The sequence below is a fragment of the Phocoena sinus genome, chromosome 5, assembly GCF_008692025.1.
Source record: "Phocoena sinus isolate mPhoSin1 chromosome 5, mPhoSin1.pri, whole genome shotgun sequence".
Classification (NCBI taxonomy): Eukaryota; Metazoa; Chordata; class Mammalia; order Artiodactyla; family Phocoenidae; genus Phocoena; species Phocoena sinus.
In genome coordinates this window covers 62,085,033-62,106,977 of record NC_045767.1, presented here as the reverse complement: position 1 = coordinate 62,106,977, position 21,945 = coordinate 62,085,033, and the positions used below count along the sequence as shown (strand labels likewise).

Below are 21,945 nucleotides of genomic sequence, written 5' to 3'. Positions count from 1 at the left end.
ACCAATGGAGTATATTGCACAACAAACTACCTCACATCTTTCAGGAAGAAAAACCACTGAATTTGAAAAGTAAAACGATGTCACCCACTGAATTCAGACACAATTAAAGTGTGTTTTAAATATTTGTTTTGGGGGAGGGGGTCACACACTCTTCTCAATTAAGAGAAACATTTATACAGTCCAGGTCTTTTATTTTCTTTACACACATCATGCCATGAATTAATAGGGAATGAGTTCCAACAGTTCCAGCTCCTTTCCATTGGTTCTCGTGAAGTGTGCTTCTCTGGGTGGAGCAGGCTGACGCTTCAGTTGAACCCAAGTGCTTTTCTCTTTGGCTTCCTTCTTTTTCTGATCATTTTCCTTCACCCGTTTCAAGAAGATATCTCGACTCTTAGAGTGCTTAATATGCTCGATATGCACATTAATTCTCTTGGCAAGAATCTTGCCCTTAACTTGTTTGGTTACAATGATGCCAACAGCATGCTGGGTAACATTGTAGACTCTCCCTGATTTGTCATGTAACATTTGTGGGGCATTCCTTTTTGAACAGTGCCCATTCCTTTGAATATCACCTTTCTTGTAGATTCACATGTATGTGGCCAAAGGAACAACTCCATGTTTTCTAAAAGGCCTAGAGAACATGTAGTGGGTGCCCCTCCTCTTTCCCTTTTTTGTTGGTCATTTTGGTGAATTACTGGAATATGGCAGTTCCGGCCAAAAAGCTAGCATTCCTATTTCCTATAGTGATAATATCCTGAACAAATTTTATATTACAAAAAGTCCAGTGTTCAAAATAGTTTAATATTAGTAAAAGAACCCTACAGGGAGACAGTTTACTGAAAAATGCTTTTCTCTCCCATAAAACCTAATGCTGACAATTGAACAAAGATGTTTGTGAAGGATAAAGCTTCATTAAACTACAAATACATTAATATCTAGTATACTATATGTGTATTAACTAGTTTCAAGTCTTTATAAGTACAAACTTAAATTTCGTTGCTTTGAAAGACATTACATTCACAACTTTGGACTGTAATTCTATTTTATTTTTATTCATTTTAATGCATACTACTTGCATAAAGTTTGGTGAATGCCAAAGTTTCATGATAATTTTACTCTGGTAGGTAGTCATGAGTTTTAGAGAAAACTCTCCATGTCCTCCAAAGGAAAGAGCTAAGGTTGGAATAAGAAACATACTCTCAAGGGAGTTCTGACTACCTGTATGCACTTGAGTTACCTGGTGTGGACCCTGTCCTGCAGCCTTGGAATCTCCTTTTTACTGAGCGAGGAAGTAGATGTACAGCATGAAGAAGGATGCCCTTTGGAAATGTTAGTATATACAGTTAAGGACTACACAACCCTTTGAGATGGTTCTTCTTATTTCTTAAGAGCTGTGAATTTTGAAAAATATGGGTGGATGAGAAATGATGTGGATTCAATGTGCTTCAGCTGTAGATTTTATGAAATTATATAGGCTGGAATTATGATGTGCAGGACAAATCAGAAAATATGTCTGTAACATTTATATTAAAAAAACAGACACACATACAGATATTGATAAAATATGGGCACACTCAACACCAAATAAAGATGAAAGATGTCAATGAAGACAACTGGCTGTATGGAATACTTAAGAAAACATGTTTAGCAATGAAGAAATAGCATGTTTTCTATTAAAGTCAGTGTATTTTAGTGACCTAAGGCCTAAGTTGTACCTGACAAAAGTGAAATGTCCTGAGGTCATGAGACTAACACTTTTTGCCTCTGCAAAATTTTACATCTACAAAAATAGCTTTCAGGTGAAAACCACAGCCTTTTCTAAACAAGCTACATATCACAGTTGACATTTTCTGGAGAATCATAGAAATTTTAATTCACACATTCTAAAAATTATAAATTAAGCTTCCTTTGTAAATAATTTAATAAATAAATAACTTGAAAATTTTACTCAGAGGCTACTTGATTATCATTCCCCCATACTTTAGATATTTTGGAATCATTGACACATTTTTCTTTAAATTGTGAAGTAATAATCAATTACTATCATTTATAACTTTAAAAAGTCTTTCACTCCTATTAGTTTATTTAGAAAATACTCTAAACCTGCTATAATGTCTTTTCCTGTGAAGAGAGAAATGTAGCTCTCAAATTTCTTTCTTGTGTTTGAGATTTCCCTAATTCCATTAATGTGTTTACTTAACATTTTAAAATTATGAAATACACACACATTCAAAAGGATGTATATAATTATATTTATGGTTTAGAGAATAATGATAGAAACACCTTTATGCACAATTCCCAATGTAAGAAAGAAAATGCTGGTGCATTTGAAGATTCTGTATGTGTTCTCTCCAATCCCATTCCATTCCTTCACTGCCAGAGCTGACTGATATACTGCTAATCATTGTGCTCTGTAGTGTTTCTAAGTCTCTGTGGGAAAAGGGTTCCATGGTAAAAGAGGGTTGGGAAACTCAATGGGTAGGCCAGATTTTATGGCAAGAGTTTGGGAATTCACATAGCCAGCCCTAATGTGTTAACGAACATTTGGATCTATATAGAATTTTATTTTCATGGAACACATTTTACAAATTATTGATCTAAGTATTTTACCAAACTTTTGTGCAATTCATAATGAACAGACAAGTACAGATATTTCTCTATAAGATTTGAAGGATATTTGATGGAAACTGAGTCTGTAAGGTGGATGAGTAATGCATCCACCAAAGCAGGAACTAAATGCAAACTCTCAGGGGCATAAAAGAGCAAAGATTTATTTATTTTTTTTTAATTCTTAGGGCTTCCCTGGTAGCGCAGTGGTTGGGAGTCCGCCTGCCGATGCAGGGGACAGGGGTTCGTGCCCTGGTCCGGGAGGATCCCACACGTCGTGGAGCGGCTGGGCCCGTGAGCCATGGCCGCTGGGCCTGTGCGTCTGGAGCCTGTGCTCTGCAGTGGGAGAGGCCACAGCAGTGAGAGGCCCACGTACCGCAAAAAAAAAAAAAAATTTATTGGAGTATAGTTGATTTACAATGTTGTGTTAGTTGCAGTATCCACTCTATTTTTTTTTTAAGATTCTTTTCCCATATAGACCATAACATAGTATTGAGTAGAGTTCCCAGTGCTATAGAGCAGTTTCTTATTACTTATCTATTTTATATACAGTAGTGTATGCAAAGATTTATTTCTCATTCACAATACTCATCAGAGGTTTGCTAGGGGCTCTATTCTGGGTGGTCTTCACTTTGGGCCACTCTCACTTGGACAGTGCTGATCAAGACACTTCTCACAATTTACCTGGCAGAGCTTGTCAAATGTCTCCACCCAGAACAAGAAGGGCAGGAAATGCTATGTGGGAAATATTTGGGGACCAGAATTAGATCATTCTCAGAGGCTGAGGGGCAAGGCCACTAGTCTATGCAAAGGGCTGAGGCTGTTTGAAAGGTAAGAACATTCATTATATCATTCAGTTTGGAAAAAGCCTCAGACCTCACATGAATCAGATGAGGGGACATTAGGATGGCATCCAGGCTTCAGAATTCTTGTCTCTGATACTGACGAATGTGTCCAGTGCCTCAGAGATTGGGGTTTGAGTATGAATCAGAGTGTCATTTCACATATGCAGGTAAGACTGGGACAGAGCAGTAAAGCACTTGAACAAATCCATAAAATGCTGTATAACTGGGCAGTTGATGTCTCCTGAATTATCGTGTGGAATTGGTAGGGTGACTCAGGAGAGCATGCCAATTAATGTTAGGATTAGGCCACTGTACAGAATAAGCAGGCTGTTTTTTCTGTGTCTACCCTTTTCTTTATTCCCTTTTTATGATTCTATATATATGTATTACATGTATATATTAAATATGTATAATTTTTCTGAAAGTGCTCACCCATCTCAGTTGTTACATATAATACATAATATAAAATATGTAACAATATTTAACATACTGTATAATATAGAATATTTAGCTTTGTATATATATATATATATATATATATATATATATATATATAATTTTTTAAGTCTAAAACTGCTTCTCCTGCAAATGACAAAGCTACTGTCTGACTTGGGACAAAAGGGTGAAAAACGAAATCTTGAAAATAGTATACACTTGAGTATAAATGTGATGGTGGCAGCAAAATTAACAGAAAAGAAAAAAAAAATCTCAAAGAAGCTTCTGTATTTTATTTCAACAAAGGTGAGGAAATTTCCTGTACAGAATTACCTTCTCCATCTCTAAGGATTTCCTTTACGTATCTGTTTGCATCCATCAGAACAGCATTTAGAGTTCTCAGACAGATAAGAATCTAACAGCTTTTAAGATAGTGCTTTTCAAACTTTTGATTCCTTATAAGTGAACTTACAAGTGGACTCTATGGTATCTTTATTTATTATTTTCAATGTTAAAGTTTCTATTAAGTGAAGTGATGGATATTTTCTATCAGTCTGTGTTTAAGTGAACACAAATTTTTATTATTTTAATACTGCTGTTTTTGCTCATTTAAAAAGCATAGTATATTTATGATTGATGTCATTTAATTCCATTGAGATTCAACTGCCCTTTGAAAATACCCTTTTCTCAGCATATTAAAATGTCTATGCAGACAGGTAAACTAATATTTACATTGTTACAGGGCTGCTGTAACAAAAGGCCACAAACTTGGTAGCTTAAAACAACAGAAAGTTATTCTCTGATAGTTTGAGAGGGCAGAAGCCCTAAATCAATGTCAGCAAGACTGCTCCCTTTGAAGAATCTTGGAGATAATCTTTCCTTGTCTCTTCTAGTTTTTGGTGGCTCCAGCCATTCCTTGGTTTGAGGCCACACAACTCCACTCTTTGTCTCCACCTAATGTACACTTCTGTCTCCCTCAGTCTGTCTTTTCTTCTTATAAGGGCACTTGTCATTGGATTAAAAACACCTGGATAATCCAAGCTGCTCTCATTTCAAGATACTTAATTGCATCTGCAAAGACCCTATTCTTAAATAAGGGTCACAATCATAGGTTCCAGGTGGGCATATCTTTTGGCGGGGCTGCTATTCAACCCACTACAGGTACCAACCTAAATACACTGGACTTTGACTTTGTTCTATTACATTTAGATATTCCATTCACATTTGTATGGATACAGTGCCAATTTTAGTTTTACATCATCCTCTCTGAAAAATTCTAGCTGTTAGTATTTGAATTCAATGATAAATTTTTATATACATATGTAAACAATTAGTTAATATATTTTCTTGTCTATTTCATAAATGCATAATAGACAAGTCACTTTCTTCTGAGCTTGCAGATAGGTTCTGTTTGCTTAGCATGATTACCGATGATGTTTGATATATTTTCCAAAATAGTCTACTCTGTTGAGTAGCTTTTCTCAGACATTTAAAAATAATTCCATATTATTTTATTTCCTCTTCCAAAGTCAAATATTTTTGAAGTCTTTTAAAAAAGTTATACAAAAGCTATAAAATATACAAATTGTTACAAAGAGCATTCCACTCCAACTCCCTATTTTTTAACATCTTTACTGGAGTATAATTGCTTTACAATGCTGTGTTAGTTTCTGCTGTATAACAAAGTGAATCAGCTATATGCATACGTATATCCCCATATCCCCTCCTTCTTGTGTCTCCCTCCCACCTTCCATATCCCACCCCTCTAGGTGTTCACAAAGCACCGAGCTGATCTCCCTGTGCTATGCAGCTGCTTCCCACTAGCTATCTGTTTTATGTTTGGTAGTGTATATATGTCAATGCTACTCTCTCACTTAGTCCCAGCTTACCCTTCCCCCTCCCTGTGTCCTCAAGTCCATTCTCTATGTCTGCGTCTTTATTCCTGTCCTGACCCTAGGTTCATCAGAACCATTTTCTTTTCAGGTTCCATATATATGTGTTAGCAGTGCTGTGAAGAGTCTAGACATTGGAGCCAGAAATCCTGGCTTCAATTGTTGGTTCCATTCTATGCTAACCATGTGACCTTAGGCTAGTTTCTTAACCTCACTTCTTACCTGTAAAATTACATAATGATTCTATCAATCCATGAATCAGTGCTCTTTAAGTGTTTTAAGACAGTGGTAACATTCACTAAGCCCTCACTAAATACTCATTATAAATATTATAATGAAAATGATTATTATTTAATATATTTTATTATCATTATTATTAAGGACACTAGTTCCTAAAATCAAGAGATTGCAAACTTCCTTCTAAATAGTTCAGTTTTCTGTTAGAGCAGGTTCAAAATTATTTTGTAAGAAACCACTAGCTCTACAGGAGGTATTAACCTGGTTTCACTCTCGGAGGAATAGAATAGAATAGTCTTCTACTTAGAATAGTCTTCTACTTAGAATAGTCTTCTACTCAGGACAGATTCACGGTGGGCTGCTCAGGTCCCTACCGTTCTCCATTGTCATCCAGTTGTCTCCATTGTCAGTTAAGGCTTTGCACTTAACCAATAACATAGAAGAGCTACATTGTAGAAACTCATGAGTGAATACAGAATCAAACTCCCTGCCACATCCTATCTCTCAAAAGATTACAAAAGAGAAACAATTGGAAGGAAGTGTTTCCTGGAAGCTTGCTGCATCAAATGGTTCCTTATTAAGAATGTTAGTAGGAATTACACTTACATTTAATGCCACGGTGCTACTTTGAGAGAATCTCTGAGAGAAAAAAGGATCCTGAAGTTCTGAAGATGTTGTTCACTCCGTTACACAGGCTCTTCATTTTGAGAAACTTAAGAGACATTGTTTTCTGAGATTAATATCAGGAATAGTTGTGACTTTTCTGTGCAGCTGGCTTGGTTTGTTTATCTTAAAGAGAGATTGAAACATATAATTTACTAGATTTTGCTCCCTATGTTGACTATTAAGAGTTTAGAGGCAAAATTGTGGTTAGCTCATGGCAAATGTATAGAACTTCACAGTATATAATTTTGATTAGTCTTATTTGTGGGTTGATTTTTTTAATTAATTTTTATTAGAGTATAGTTGCTTTACAATGTTGTGTTAGTTTCTGCTGTATAGCAAAGTGAATCAGCTATACATATATGTATAGCCCCTCTTTTTTGGATTTCCTCTTTTTTGGATTTCCTTCACATTTAGGTCATCACAGAGCAATGAGTAGAGTTCCCTGTGCTATACAGCAGGTTCTCATTAGTTATCTATTTTATACATAGTAGTGTATATACGTCCATCCCAATCTCCCAAGCCATCCCACCTCCCTTTCCCCTCCCCCACTCCACCCCGGTATCCATATGTCCATTCTTTACTGTAGGTTGATTTTTTTCTTTTGTTTTTTTTTTTGTTTTTTTTCAGTATGCGGGCCTCTCACTGCTGTGGCCTCTCCTGCTGTGGAGCACAGGCTCCGGACACGCAGGCCCAGCAGCCATGGCTCACGGGCCCAGCCGCTCCGTGGCATGTGGGATCCTCCCGGACAGGGTCACGAACCCGTATCCGCTGCCTCGGCAGGCGGACTGTCAACCACTGCGCCACCAGGGAAGCCCCTGTAGGTTGATTTTTATCTTTTGCTTTGTCTTGTGTTTGCCCAATTATTCTCACTTTATTAAATTTATTCTCTTTAACTGTACTGTGTATTTCTTTTAAAGTCACCTGAAATTGTTTTTGGAGCAAAGTGGGTTAGTAATTAATAACTGTATCATTTATAGGGGAAATTGTAATTCCTCTTTATATCTTCATAGATCCTTCAAACATCATGGTATGTGAATCATAAACTGATAATTAACAGAAATATTTAAATGACAAACTGAGAAAGTTTAAGGTATGTTGGGGAAAGATGCAACTCTATAGGCTATTATAAAAACAGTGAAAGATGCTGACTTTTTGGTTTATCAAATGTTAAATATTTATAGATGTTAAAAAGTTATTCATACGAAACATCTTAAACTGCTTTGAAATAAAATGAAAGAACAAAACCTACATATTAGTGATGTTTGGGTTTTCCTTTCATAAAACTTTATTTCTTCAAAGCACAGAAATCGTTTCCATACACTGAAAATTCTTCTATAGATGACTACTTAGGAAAAAAATTCTACATGCCATATGGTAAAAATATATAGGGTAAAACAAACAATTTGTTAGAAAAATTACTTTTCTTTTATGAAGTATGTCTCTTCAATTAAATTTTGTGGTGCATGATTTAGGATTTAGGTTAGTAGAGGAGATAGGTTAAAATTTACGTGATAACAAGAATATTTTATGAAAAGCCAGTGAGTATAGAGTTATGTTTTCTTCTTTTCTATTTTGACAAAATGCTAAATTAAAAAACTCAAGAAGATGTGCCTTATCAGAACTGTAATTATATAAAGTGGCTATGATAGTCTTCCTCCATAAATTATGGGTGGATATTACTTCTAAAAAAATACATGACAAGTTAATCATTAGAGAAAAAGGTAGTTTCTCGTGTTAACGTACATTTCTCAAAAGAAATGATCTTTTAGATCTTGCTCTTTGCGCACTCAGAAGCGACAAGCATTTGTTACATATGCTCAGCTGACAATGAGGCTGTCTCTCATGAAAAGAATTGGATTAATTTAGTTATAAAGAGATTTACATTTTGTGGTTTCTAACATGTCTTTTGGAGATTAATGAATAAGAAATGAGATAAGAAAGCCCTTCAGAAGCAACTATTGCTGAATATGGTAGAAAAATTGCTCTTGGCTGGAAGATGAATCAAGTTTCTGTCAGGTAAAGCCAGGGAAAATTCTCTTGTGTTATGAACTAATGTTACCCGAGAGGGAATATTATGCAAGATGTATGATATTGCTTTCTCCTTCTCCCAGAAGCCAGTTGGTTGTGCACTAAAGCAATGTAACAAGATTTCTATACCTTCACTTTATTTATTTACTAGTTTAGCCGTGATTCTAAAAAAAATATTGTCTGATCTTGCCTGTCCACACAGATTCTTCTAGAAAGTTTTCACTATTTAAAATTGGTTATTAAATCTTTTATAACAATGATAAAATTCAATTTACTGAAGTTATTTGCTTTACTCTATGTTTTTCTGATTAAAATATATACTAGTGAGTAAAATATAACTAATCTAAATTCAAGGAATATGTATTTTGTTATTTTGTCTGCTTACAACCTTTTAAGTACGTACTCTTCTGTCAACCAAAATCTTAATTTCTCTTTCTTCAGTAGCCTTTATATTCAGCATATATTACCACAAAATCACAAAACTGTAATTCTGTCTAATTCTAAAGCTATATGGGGATTTCACTAATATTTTGCCAAGCACAACAGTTGCAATAAAAATCAACTTACTGTGAAAACTCATCCCAAGAAAAATATTTAAGTTGCCTAGACTTAAGTATTCTAGAATGCACAAGCGTGAGAAAGCAAGCACCCATTACGAACAGCTAGGGAATTTTTCAGTCCTTACCAGAGCAATTTAATGTGCTCCTTCAGTGTTCTGAAATGAAACTGCTTGAGAAAATCTGGAAGACCTTTGGATGCTTGTAATAGCTGATACAATAGTGGTGCTTCAGGAGAAAAAAAGAGGAAATGCAAGATTCAAGCACCTTTTATTGTCAAAACAGATAAACCTGATTACAATTAGGTCGTCTCATTTTTGCCTAAAGCCCTGGAATGGCATCCCACAGCACTTCCAATAAAAATTCCAACAGAACCCGTGTTGTTTACAAGGTTTTCTACCCTGCTGCATGCCTTCCACTAACCTTCCATTCAGTCCTCATTGTGGAGCCCTCCCCCTTACACTCACTCAGCTTTGTTCAGGTCATCCTGGGCTTCTTTCTATTCCTCTACTGCAGGTGGATTTTTAATCAAATCTCAATTTTATTTTAGATATGGAAAGCCTTAGAATTAGGAATATTTTAATGCCAATCTATTTCTTCCTTTCTCCTGGTGTTTCATAAGTACTTATGTCGAATTAAATTCTTTATATTAAACAATACAAGAAGTAAATAAGTCCTTAAAAATGTGAGTCAAGGAGGAAAGAGTGGGGTAATATGGGTGAAACCTAATCATATACTGTTTATGTTCTAAAGCTGAATTTATGAGCATGAGTTTTCCTTTGTTTCCGGGAGGTAGCTGATAGAGACCCAGATGTTTTTCTTAAAACTGTTTACAGCCATAGCAACCACTGGGATATGATTTCTCATATACTTTCCCCACATAGCACTGTCACCCATGACTTCTTCCCTACTGATGCTGTTTTAGATTGTTTTTCTTAATAGAGTGACTTCTCCCTTGAGCTAAGAAAAACTTTTGAAACCATATAACAAGCATTTCAGTTTGTAAATACTGAAGGAACTATGTTTGACAAGACTCCACAAAAACTATGGCTTAATATTCTCTCTACAGTGGGCATAATAATTATAGAAAATCTCTCTCTCCCCAGTATTCAAAATTTTCATTTGTAGCCCAAAATACTTAAAGCATAGAAAATAAAATATTGGTTTCCATGGAATTATTACATCTATTTTCATGCTAATATAATTAAAATATAACTGGATTCATTATAAATGTGTAGTTTAAAGTGATTTGCTTATGGAAGTGAGATGTCTTATTTGTCAATGAGTAAACTCTGTATTTCCAAGTTGGTAATTTCTTTTTATATTTTAGCATTGTGACAAAGAAAGAGTTTATGTATCCAGAGAGATAAAATTAAATAAGACAAATATGAAAACAGATTTGTTTTGTTCCACAGAGAAAAATAAGTTAGAAAGATTTATTCTAGCATTGGATGTCTTTTTACATATATTATAATCCAATATAAGCTTACTTAGATCATTTGAGGATTTGTTTTTGCCTGTTTCATACCAGCCATGTTATCTTTGAGCAGTGGTTCTCAAATTGAGTGCACATCAGAATCACCAAGAAGGCTTATTAAAACATGGATCTCTGGGGTCCGCCTCCAGAGTTTCTGAATCTCTGGGTCTAGGGTAGGGCTCAAGAGCTGCATTTCCAACAGCTACTCAGGAGACATTGCTGCTGCTGGTCCAGAGACCACGGTTTGAGAAAGTCATCATACATCAATCACTTAATTTCTTTTCCTCATCTATTTCATCTATGAAATAATGGTGTTAAACTAAATGGCCATTCAACAAACATGTATTACATGACTTAAATGTGTCAAATGTTTGCTAATCATGGTCCCTGCCTTTGGGGAGAACATGGAGAAGAAAGTGACTGATCCTGCCTGTGGTAGAAAAATCTAGGGACACTTGATAGAGAAGATGAATTCAAAACCCATAAAACTTGTTGTAAAAAGTTAAAACATAAAGAAATACATTTAGAAAAATATTACCTCCTGTCCTCCATCCCCACTCCAACCCCACCTAATTCCCACTTCATAGATATAGCAATGTTAATAATTTGATATGAATCTGCCAAAATGTCTCCAAGTTATCCAGCCTTCTGGGATGATTCATTAAATATTCATATGCAATACAGCAAATATTTCCACATATTTTCTAGGATCCTCAAATATATAGGGAATGCTTTACTATCACCTCAAGCTCTAAATTCCTGATATGGATTCCATTCTTATTCCTCACTCTTAGTTCACCATCCTTGACTGCAGTTTTCTTCACCCTGCATTGCTTAATGCACAGACACCTTTATACCATCCTCCCCCAAAGCGCCACACATCCAAGGCTGTTGTGTATAACCGACTTATACTAAATATTTTGAGTTCACAGAGGTTAATTATAGCACTGAAAAGAAGATTGTACTCAAGATATCAGAGATCTGTAGTGACACCAACCTATCCAGTACTGCAACAAGTATGTGAAGACACACAGGAATTGACAACAAAGTATAACTAGGGTCAATGAAAAAGTTGTGGTTTGCTCTCTAGATTAAAGAAAAATTAAGAACATAAGCTGTTAGAGGTTAGTTCTTAATTTTATCTAATTCACATCTCTGAGTTTTGTTGTTGTTTTGTTTCGTTTTGGCTGAGGAAAATATGGGTCAGAATTTTTGTGACTTGTGATGGATTAAAGTTGAAAATTGCAGGAAAAATATAAGAATAAAATGGTATTATAAAGCAGCAGTTCTTAACTGTTGGGGTGTTTTCTTCTGCTGAACTATGGTTTTTCTCAAAGTAATCCAAATATGTAGATAGACATATAGATTTGAAAGCTCCTCAAAAAAGGCTGCTTTAACAGGGCTTATTTCTGACTATGTGTACTAATAATGCACTATATAAATAATTAGGCACTGGAACATCATAGAAATAATTATAACCTGCAGCTAAGGTGGTTCATCACATGATGAAAGAAAAAGATCACCTTGAATTTTGCAAGGCATTTTTTGGTTATAAAAATAGACCATTTCTAATACCTGCACATAATGTAATGAGAAGACTGCTATGCTTTGGGGTTAAGTCTCCAGAGATTCAACTGCTTCAAAAAGGTTTAGGATTCTCTGGATTCAATTTTATACTCTAAAATCCAATCTCTTCAGAATATTTCCCCATTCATGAGACTGATCCCTCAAAGTTGCTGTTAGCCTGGAAGAATCTATAGAGATTTTTTTTAAAATGGACTTCACTTTGGCTAGCACATAATATTTCTTCTAAGGTGTCAGACCAATACATTATTTCCTTTGCCAAAAATACGTATGTTTTTTGTTTTTATAAATTTATTTATTTATTTTTGGCTGTGTTGGGTCTTCTTTGCTGCACAGGGGCTTTCTCTAGCTGCAGTGAGTGGGGGTTACTCTTCGTTGTGGTGTGCGGGCTTCTCATTGCAGTGGCTTCTCTTGTCTTGAAGCATGGGCTTTAGGTGCGTGGGCTTCAGTAGTTGTGGCATGTGGGCTCAGTAGTTGTGGCTCATGGCTCTAGAGTGCAGGCTCAGTAGTTGTGGCGCACGGGTTTAGTTGCTCTGCGGCATGGGGGATCTTCCAGACCAGGACTTGAACCTGTGTCCCCTGGATTGGCAGGCAGATTCTTAACCACTGCACCACCAGGGAAGTCCAAAAATTGCATATGTTTTTGTTTCTGATTATTTCTTAAATCATTTGTGTAAAAAGAATTCAATTATGAAAATAAAAATCTTGTTTACCCTAAGGCTTTATTTCTCCTCATATTACATTTTATTTCACTTTTAAAACATCTTTATTGAGATACAATTTGCATGCCATAAAATTCACCAAAGTGTACAGTTTAATGGATTTTAGTATATTCAGAGTTGTGCTATCATCAACACAATCTAAGTTTAAAACATTTTCATCACTCAAGAAAGAAACCCCATACTCATTAGCTGTCACTCTCTGTTGTCACCCTCTCCCCTTTCCTTCCTCTCCAGCCATAAACAAACATTAATCTACATTCTGTCCCCATGGATTTGCCTATTGAGGATATAACTACAAACATACAATGCGTGACTGGCTTGCTTCATTTAGCAGAGCGTTTCCAAATTTCATCAATGTTGTAGCATATATCAATATATTATTCCTTCTATTGAAGATAATGTTTAATTTACCCATACATCAGTTGATGGACATTTGAGTTGCTTTTACTTTTTGACATTATGAATAATGCTGCTTTGAACATTTGTGTACAAGTGTTCTTGCATTAAAATGTTTTTATTTCTCTTGCATATGTACGTAAAAGTAGAATTGTTGGATCATATACTAACTCTGTGTTTAGGCTTTGTAGGAACTGCCAAACTGTTTTCCAAAGTGTCTGCGCAATTTTACATTCTGATAAACAATGTATAAAGATTCCATTTTATTCACACACTCACCAACAATTGTTATTGTGTCTCTTTTTGATTATGGCCACCCTAGTGGATGTGAAGTGGTAACTCATTGTGGTTTTGATTTGCATCTCTCTAACATGCTTACAGGTCATTTGTATATCTTCTTTGGAGAAATTTCACTTAGATACTTTGCTCATTTTCTAATTGGGTTGTATTTTTAATTCATAATAGTTCTTCATATAGTATACATACAAGTCCCTTATCACATATACGATTTGTATAAGTTTATTTCATTCTGTGGGTTGTCTTTTCACTTTATTGATAGTATCATTTGAAGCACAATATTTTTAGTTTTGATTTAGTCAAATTTATTTATTTTTTATTTCTTGTGCTTTGATGTCATATATAAGACACCATTGACTAATCTAGCCTCATGAATATTCACTCATGTTTTTATATAAGAGTTGTATTGTTTTAGCTCTTACAATTAGGTTTGTGATTCATTTTGAGTTAATATTTTAGTATTTTTTATGGTGTGAGACAGGAATTCAACTTTATTGCATGTGGATATTCAGCAACATTTTTTGAAAGCACTTCTTTTCCTGTTGAATTGTCTTGGTACCATTAATGTATGGGTTTATATCTAGACTCTCAGCTCTATTCTATTGATCTATAGTTTTATTCTTATATAAGTACCATGCTGTATTAATTACTGTAGTTATGTAGCAAGTTTTAAAATTATAAAGTGTAAGTCCTTCAACTTTATTGTTCTTTTTCAAGATTTTTTTTTCTTGGTATTCTAGTTTTTTTACATTTTAATATGAATTTTAGTACCACCTTGTCACTTTTTGGAAAAAAGGCAGTTGGTAATTTGATAGGGATTGTGTTGAGCCTATAAATTAATTTGTAGGGTATTGCCATCTTAACAACATGTGACAAGTTGTTAATTACTAACTCAGTCTTTACTTTGTTATAGCCTATTCTGGTTTTTCTGTTTCTTATTGACTCAGTTTTGGTAGTGTGTGTATTTACAAGAATTTTTCCATTTTATCTAGGTTATCTAATTTATTGGAATACATTTTTTTCATAGTATTCCCTTCTTATTTCTGTAAGGCTGTTAGTGATGTTTCCTATCTTATTCTTGATTTTAATGATTTGAGTGTTCTTTCTTTTTATGGCCAGCCTAGTTAAATGTTTGTCATTCTGTTGATCTTTTCAAAGAACAAACTTTGCTTTGATTTTTTTTCTATTCATTTTCACTTCTCTATTTTATTTATTTCCTTTCCTCTAAATACTTTAGATTTAACTTGGTCTTCTTCTCCAAGTTTCTTAAAGTATGAGTTTAGGTTATTGAATTGAGTTCTTTCTTCTTTTTTAATATAGGCATTTACAGCTACAAATATCCCTCTGTGTAGCTACATCCCATAACGTTTTACATGTTGTGTTTTCATTTTCCTTCTTCTAAAGGTATTTTTGAATTTCACTTATGATTTTTTCTTTGACCCAGTTGTTATTTAGGAATAATGTGTTGCTTATTTTCCATACATTTATGAATTTCCAAACTTCCTTTTGGTATTGATTTATAATTTTATTCAGTTTTGTTGGAAAATATACACTGCATGATATTTCAATCCAGTTAAATTTATTGAGGCTTGTTTTATGTCCTAGTGTATTGTGTATCCTGAGACTGTTCCATGGGCACTGGAGAAGAATCTTTATTTTGCTTTTTTGAGGTGAAGTATCATATAGATATTGGCTAAGTATAGTTAGTTTAGTTTACAGTGTTGTACATGTCTTCTATTTACTTATTAATCTTCTACATAATTTATCTATTATTTAAAGTGGGGTGTTGAAGTCTTTAACTATTATTGTTGAATTATTCTTCCTTTACTTCTGTCAGTTTTTGCTTCTTATATTTAGATACTCTTTGTTAAATGCATATATGTTTATAATTTTTATATATCCCTAGTGAATTGACCCTCTATTCATTATGAAATGCCATTCTTTTTCTTTTTGCCACTTTTTTTTTGTTTTAAAGTTTACTTTTCTGTATAGGAAAGTTTACTTTCCTATTCCATTACTGTTGTTATTTGCATGGTATATCTCCTATCCTTTTACTTTCAAACTTTTTATTTATTTGACTCTAAAATAGTCTCCTGTTAACAGCATATGGGTGGATCTTGTTTGTTTATCAAATCTGATGACCTCTGATGTTTGATTGGATTGTTTAACTCATTCACATTTAATATTATTATTGACATGGTTGGATTTACATATGCTATTTTTTTTTGTATTCTATATGTCTCATATCTTTTTTGTTTTAATATTCCTGTAGTTGTCTTCTTTATTCTTAAGTAGATATTTTCTAGCATAATATATTAATTTCTTTAATAATTTTTATTATGTTTTTGAACTTTTTTGTGGCTATTCTAGGGCTTAAAATATACACATCAATTTCTCAAAATCTACTTCATATTTAAAATACCTTTATTCTAATGAAAGAAACTTTCTCTTGTATATCTCCATTCCTTTTCCCTCTTTTGTTTGGTACTATTGTTGTTATACATTGTGTGCTACCTTAAAAACCCAACAATAAATTGTTATTATTGCTTTATATAATCCTATGTCTTATAAAGAAGCTGAGACAAGAAAGGAGAACAAGTATGTATTTATAGAATTTGTTATATTAACATTTTTATCTACTGTTTCTGGTTCTCTTTATTTCTTTCTGTGGATTATAGTTACTGTCTTGTTTTATTTTCTTACTCTTTGCAGCTTTGTTCCCACCCAACTCTTTCTGCATTTAATTAAATATATTTCATTTTTATATTTTGTAAGTCTAAAAATACAATTATATTTATATTGTTTTATTCAATTACTTTTAAAAACAATCAAGAGAACAATAGAGAAAAATATGTAATTGTACTGTCTCTTATAATTACCTATACAATTATCTTTACTGACACTTTCTTTTTTTTAATGTGGATTCTAATTACTGCTCAATGTTATTTGCTTTCAGTTGGGATAATTTCCTTTAGTATTTCTCAGAAGGCAAGTCTGCTAGCAACATAGTCTTTCAGCTTTTCAGCTTTGGTTTATCTGGGAATTATTTTATTTCACTTTCTTTTCTTTTCTTTTCTTTTTGTCCATGCTATGTGGCATGTGGGCTTTTAGTTCCCTGACCAGGGATCGAACCTGAGCCCTGGCAGTGAAAGCACTGGGTCCTAATCACTGGACCACCAGGGAATTTCCTCACTTTCATTCTTAAGAGACAGTTTGGCTCTATGTATATTTTTTGGTTAACAAGATTTTGCTTTCAGTACTTGGAACAAGTCATCACACTGGCTTCTGTCCTCTGCTGTATCTAAAGAAAAATCAGCTGTATATCTTATTGAGGGGGGAGTTTCATAATTAATGAAGCAGCTTTTTTTTAAAAAAAAAAAACTGATTCTAAGATTTTCTCTTTATCTTTTGCTTTCAACATTTTGGCTATGATATGTCTGCATGTGGGTATCTTTGAATTTATTCTACTTATAGTTCATTGGGCCTCTTGGATATGTAGATTAGTGTTTTTTTTCAGTTTGGGGGAGTTTTCAGTCATTATTTCTTTACATAATTTTTCTCCCCCTTTCTCTCCTCTCCTTCTGACAATCCCATTATATTTATGGTGATGCATTTAATAGTGTGCTACATTTCTTTGAGGCTCTGTTCATTTTTCATCTTTATTTTTACTCAGTGTTCTTCAGATTATATCATCTCTGTCTATCTTCAAGTTTGCTGATTCTTTCTATTTTTTTTTTAATGTTTTGGGCAACTGGGTGGATTTTTTAATTGAAATATAGTTTGATTTAAATATTTTGTTAGTTTCATGTGTACAGCAAAGTGATTCAGTTTTATATCTATATCTAAATATATCTATAGATAGATCTATAGATATATATTCTTTTTCAGATTCTTTTCCATTATAGGTTGTTACAAGCTATGGAATATAGTTCCCTGTGCTATACAGTAAGTCCTTATTGTTTATATATTTTATATACAATAGTGTGTATCAATCAATCCCAAACTCCTAATTTATCCCTCCCTCCCCTTCCCCTTTGGTAACCATAAGTTTATTTTCTATGTCTGTGAGTCTATTTCTGTTTTTCTAATTTTTAAAATGTTGCTGATTCTTTCTTTTGATACCTCAAATCTACTGTTGAGCCCCTGTAATAGATTTTTTATTTTAATTATTGCACTTTTTCACTCTAGAATTTCTACATAAATGGAAGTTGATCAACTGAAAACTTGACATTATATATACTTATTTCCATTCAGGAAATTATTCATATTTGATAAGCAATGGCATTTTAATTTACATGACCATATATATAGAAAATTTTTTCAGTTAAACAAAAATATTTGGAATAATGAAACAATATTGTAGTTTGTACTCTGATTTCTAATGGTAATCTCTTCTGAATTATTCATAGTTTCTCCTGAAATTCATAAAATATTTAACTGATATGTCTAGGGAAATGTTAATAGCCAATTGGATAATTTAGAATACAATGTCAAAATAACCATGTATTTAATTGTTTTACTGACATTCTCAGATATTGAAAATATACATGTCTACAATTAATTGTGAGATTTACCTCCAGGAGCTCAACCATGTCCCCACACTGAGTATTAGAAAAAAAAAATCCCCTTTTGCTTCCAGCAGGAGAAAAGAGAAGTAACCATTCCTGAGATCTACAATTAATATTTATAAAAGCATACTTAATAAACATGAAATAAATGTCTTCTTTAAGCTGGAAAATTTTCAACTTTTCATATTTTTTTTCTATACTTCTTTCCTTTCTAGTCTACTATGATATCTGAAATTTTAACTCCCCTCAAAATAAATGTTTACTAACTCTCTAATTAATATCAAATAATTGGTACAAAAACCAAGAGGAAGATTCTTACAGCTTTCTTCCCCAAGGCCATGTAACAGGTAGTAAATGAAATAAAAAATGGACTGGCTATCAGAAGTTCAGTTTTCTGCTTTAAACCATATCAGTAATAACAGTGTGACCTTGGAAATGGGCAACATCCTTAGAATTATCCTATCCCCATCTGAAAAAGAAGGTAGAGGTCTTGATTTGATAATCTCCAGTAGCCTCTTCACTTCTCACATAAAAGGTATATCGACACACTACTCAGTTGTGGGTTTGCATGTGTGTCTGACTTTGTTGTGTCTACATTTGCATGCATAAGTAGACACAATAAAATCAATGATTACAGTGCAAAATAACTACTGAAAATTGTTCTTGTTTCTGTGTAAGCATTTATTATAATCATATGCTAAGGGGCTTGAAGGGAAAAGAAAGAAATAATATACTGCTGGAGATAGAGATGTAAATTTAAATCCCCTCCCTAAGTGCCAGCACATTATGGATACTTTATTGTGCTGCATCACTGGATGTCACAGAAAACCTAAGAGGAAAGTTTCCTAATCCCCATCTGCATGAGGGAATTGAGTTTCGGAGAGATCAAGTAACTTGACCAAAGTCACATAATTAAGTGATAGAGAACAAGTGAGGAGGGGAATACAGGATGATAGATAAGAGAGGCATCACAAGAAAGTCAAAGAGGTGACGGCGAAATAGAAGGAAACAAATCAGAGTGACGTAATCAGGTTTTTAATTAAAATCTAATTAGTTGAAAAAGTTTAATTCATCAATAGGAAAGTACCCCTGTGGTCTATAACTTTTCCATTTCTAACTGCAAATCAGGGGGTTCTGGCAGGCATATACTAATGGAAAAAAAAATGATACTGGTGTCCTGACCTTGGTTCTGTACTTATTAATAACATCCACAAATTCTCTAGAGACTGATGTCTATCACCATGCAAGACTCCCTCCTTCTATCAGTGTGTAATAAGATAGATCTGTTTCTGTTGTTGCTTTAGTCCAGTAAATGAACTTCCAGATACTCTTTTTTTTTTAATGAAGTATAGTTTGTTTACAATATTGTGCTAGTTTCAGGTGTATAGCAAAGTGATTTCGTTATATATAACAAAATATATATTCATGTATATTCGTATATATCTATGTTCTTTTTAAAATTTTTTTCCATTATAGTTTATTACAAGATATTGAATATAGTTCCCTGTACTATACTGTAAATCCTGCTGTTTATTTTATATATGGTAGTGTGTATATGTTAATCCCATACTCCCTATTTATCTTCTCCCCTTCCCCTTTGGTAACCATAAGTCTGTTTTCTATGTCTGAGTCTGTTTCTCTTTTGTAAATATGTTCTTTTGTACTATTTTTTAGATTACATATATCAGTGATATCATATAACATTTGTCTTTCTCTGACTTACTTCACTTACTACGATAATCTCTAGATCCATCCATGTTGCTGCAAATAGCATTAATTCATTCTTTTTATGGCTGAGTAATATTCCATTGTGTGTGTGTGTATATATATATATATATATATATACCATTCGTCTGTTGGAGAACACTTAAGTTGCTTCCGTGTCTTGGTAGAAGTGAGATGGTGCAAACTTTTAGCTCTGCAAATAGAAGGTAACTGGGCCCTCTTGGAGCCAGAGCTTGTCTAAAAATGTAATAGTTTAGCAAAACCTTCTTGATTGAGACACAAAGTTAGCCACTAGATAGAGAGTTAATAAATTTGCACAAAGAGCTCAGAGCATTTTGGGAAAAAAGGATACAATATCCCAACTTCAAAACTATTGGAGTCTAAATTAGAGAGTTATTTGGGTTAAAACAAAATGGTAAATATTATGGCCTATAGTAGGGAGAATAAAGCCCTGAAATTAAATGACCTTGAAGAATGGGGAAGACTAAACACATGAAGAGAACTAAGATCTTGTGTAAGACTGTTTGGCACAGGCTATTGCTGAGGCTAAAGATGCCTTAAAATGTGGCTAATTTTGAGAGGCCCTGGGAGACAATGGATGAGGAAGTGAACAAGAGTAAACAGCTGTGTTTTTGCTCCCCAGTGTGGGGACCACTGCAATATCAGCAGGGAGATGGAGGAGAAAGTCTTCATTCGAGATACCAAGCATTTGCATCTGTTCCTCAATGGCGGTAGGACTGGGTGGCAAGAAGAAACGAGAGCGGTAGTGAATGAACACATTTAGTGTGTTCTCTGCTCCAGTTTTTGACTCAGTCCCTGAGGCTTCCAGTTATTTTTGAGGGGAGGTCTCAGCTGGTGGTCCGATCACCTCCTGTTCACCCTGTTGATAAGGGAGGGATCCCACACCTTAAATCGTACAAAAAGACTGAACACGTAGTACCTGACACTGGATAGATGGGATAGAGAGCAGTTTAATAGACACATATACTCTCAACCCAGGTGAGGAGGATACTGCATGCCCTGCAGGGCCAAATAGTGATTGCATTTAGGAACAATGAACAAAGAACAGCAGTGGGAGGCAGATTTTGTAGTAACAAAAGGATGAAGTAGGTGTCCCTTGGTCCATGCAGAAAGATGCAATTGACTTATTTGAATAAATTCTGGGGCTGGCAGGAAAGTCAAAGCTGTTGTGTTGAGGATCAAGTCGGGTACAGCTGGTCCATTTGATAAAGGAACTGGCCTTTCCTTCTGGGTGGGTGACATGTCTGGTCAGAGCAGTGGAACTCACAGTTAGGCTTTTGGGTCCCTGTGACGGCCAAAGATGTCAGGTCAGGACATGAAATCTTGGGCTTTGTAATACAGCTGGAAAGTTTTGGATTTCTGTGATTGGCCAGGTGAGCACCTGAGCAATTAATTGGAAAATGTATGAGCTGTGACTGTGTTTATACTCTTGAACATAAATACTTGGGAAAGAGTTCTATTTTCTACAGTATGATATAATTTTCCATTTTGCTCCAGGGTATATGAGAAAGCTTAAGAAATCACAATGTGCTGAACAATTGTATTTTTGTAAAGAAATGTGCTGGAATGCCATTTTGGATTCTTTCCAGTGGAATTGTTCAAGCTTGAAATGGCATTCCAGAATCTCATTTTAAAATAAAAGTAAATTCATATGCTGTGTAAAGCAATAGATGCTATATAAAAATGAAGGTTATTATTTGAATCAAATACAATGTTTATATGCGTTTGCAAAGTTAATCTTCCTCATTTACTTAGGGAGCATTTGGTTCCCAAAATAAACTCACTTAAATTAGTTTATGTAAAAGAGAATTTTATTGGAAGAAAACAAGGCTATTTTATCAAATGATGAGTAAAGAAGTATAATGAAGCCCAATGAAGTAATGGAACT

At 34.1% G+C, this 21,945-nt stretch overlaps 1 pseudogene; it reads right to left on the bottom strand.

Moving 5' to 3' along the window:
- Positions 1 to 207: 207 nt before the first annotated feature.
- The window catches only part of LOC116753943, a 58,033-nt pseudogene continuing 36,295 nt past the window's right edge, over positions 208 to 21,945 (bottom strand).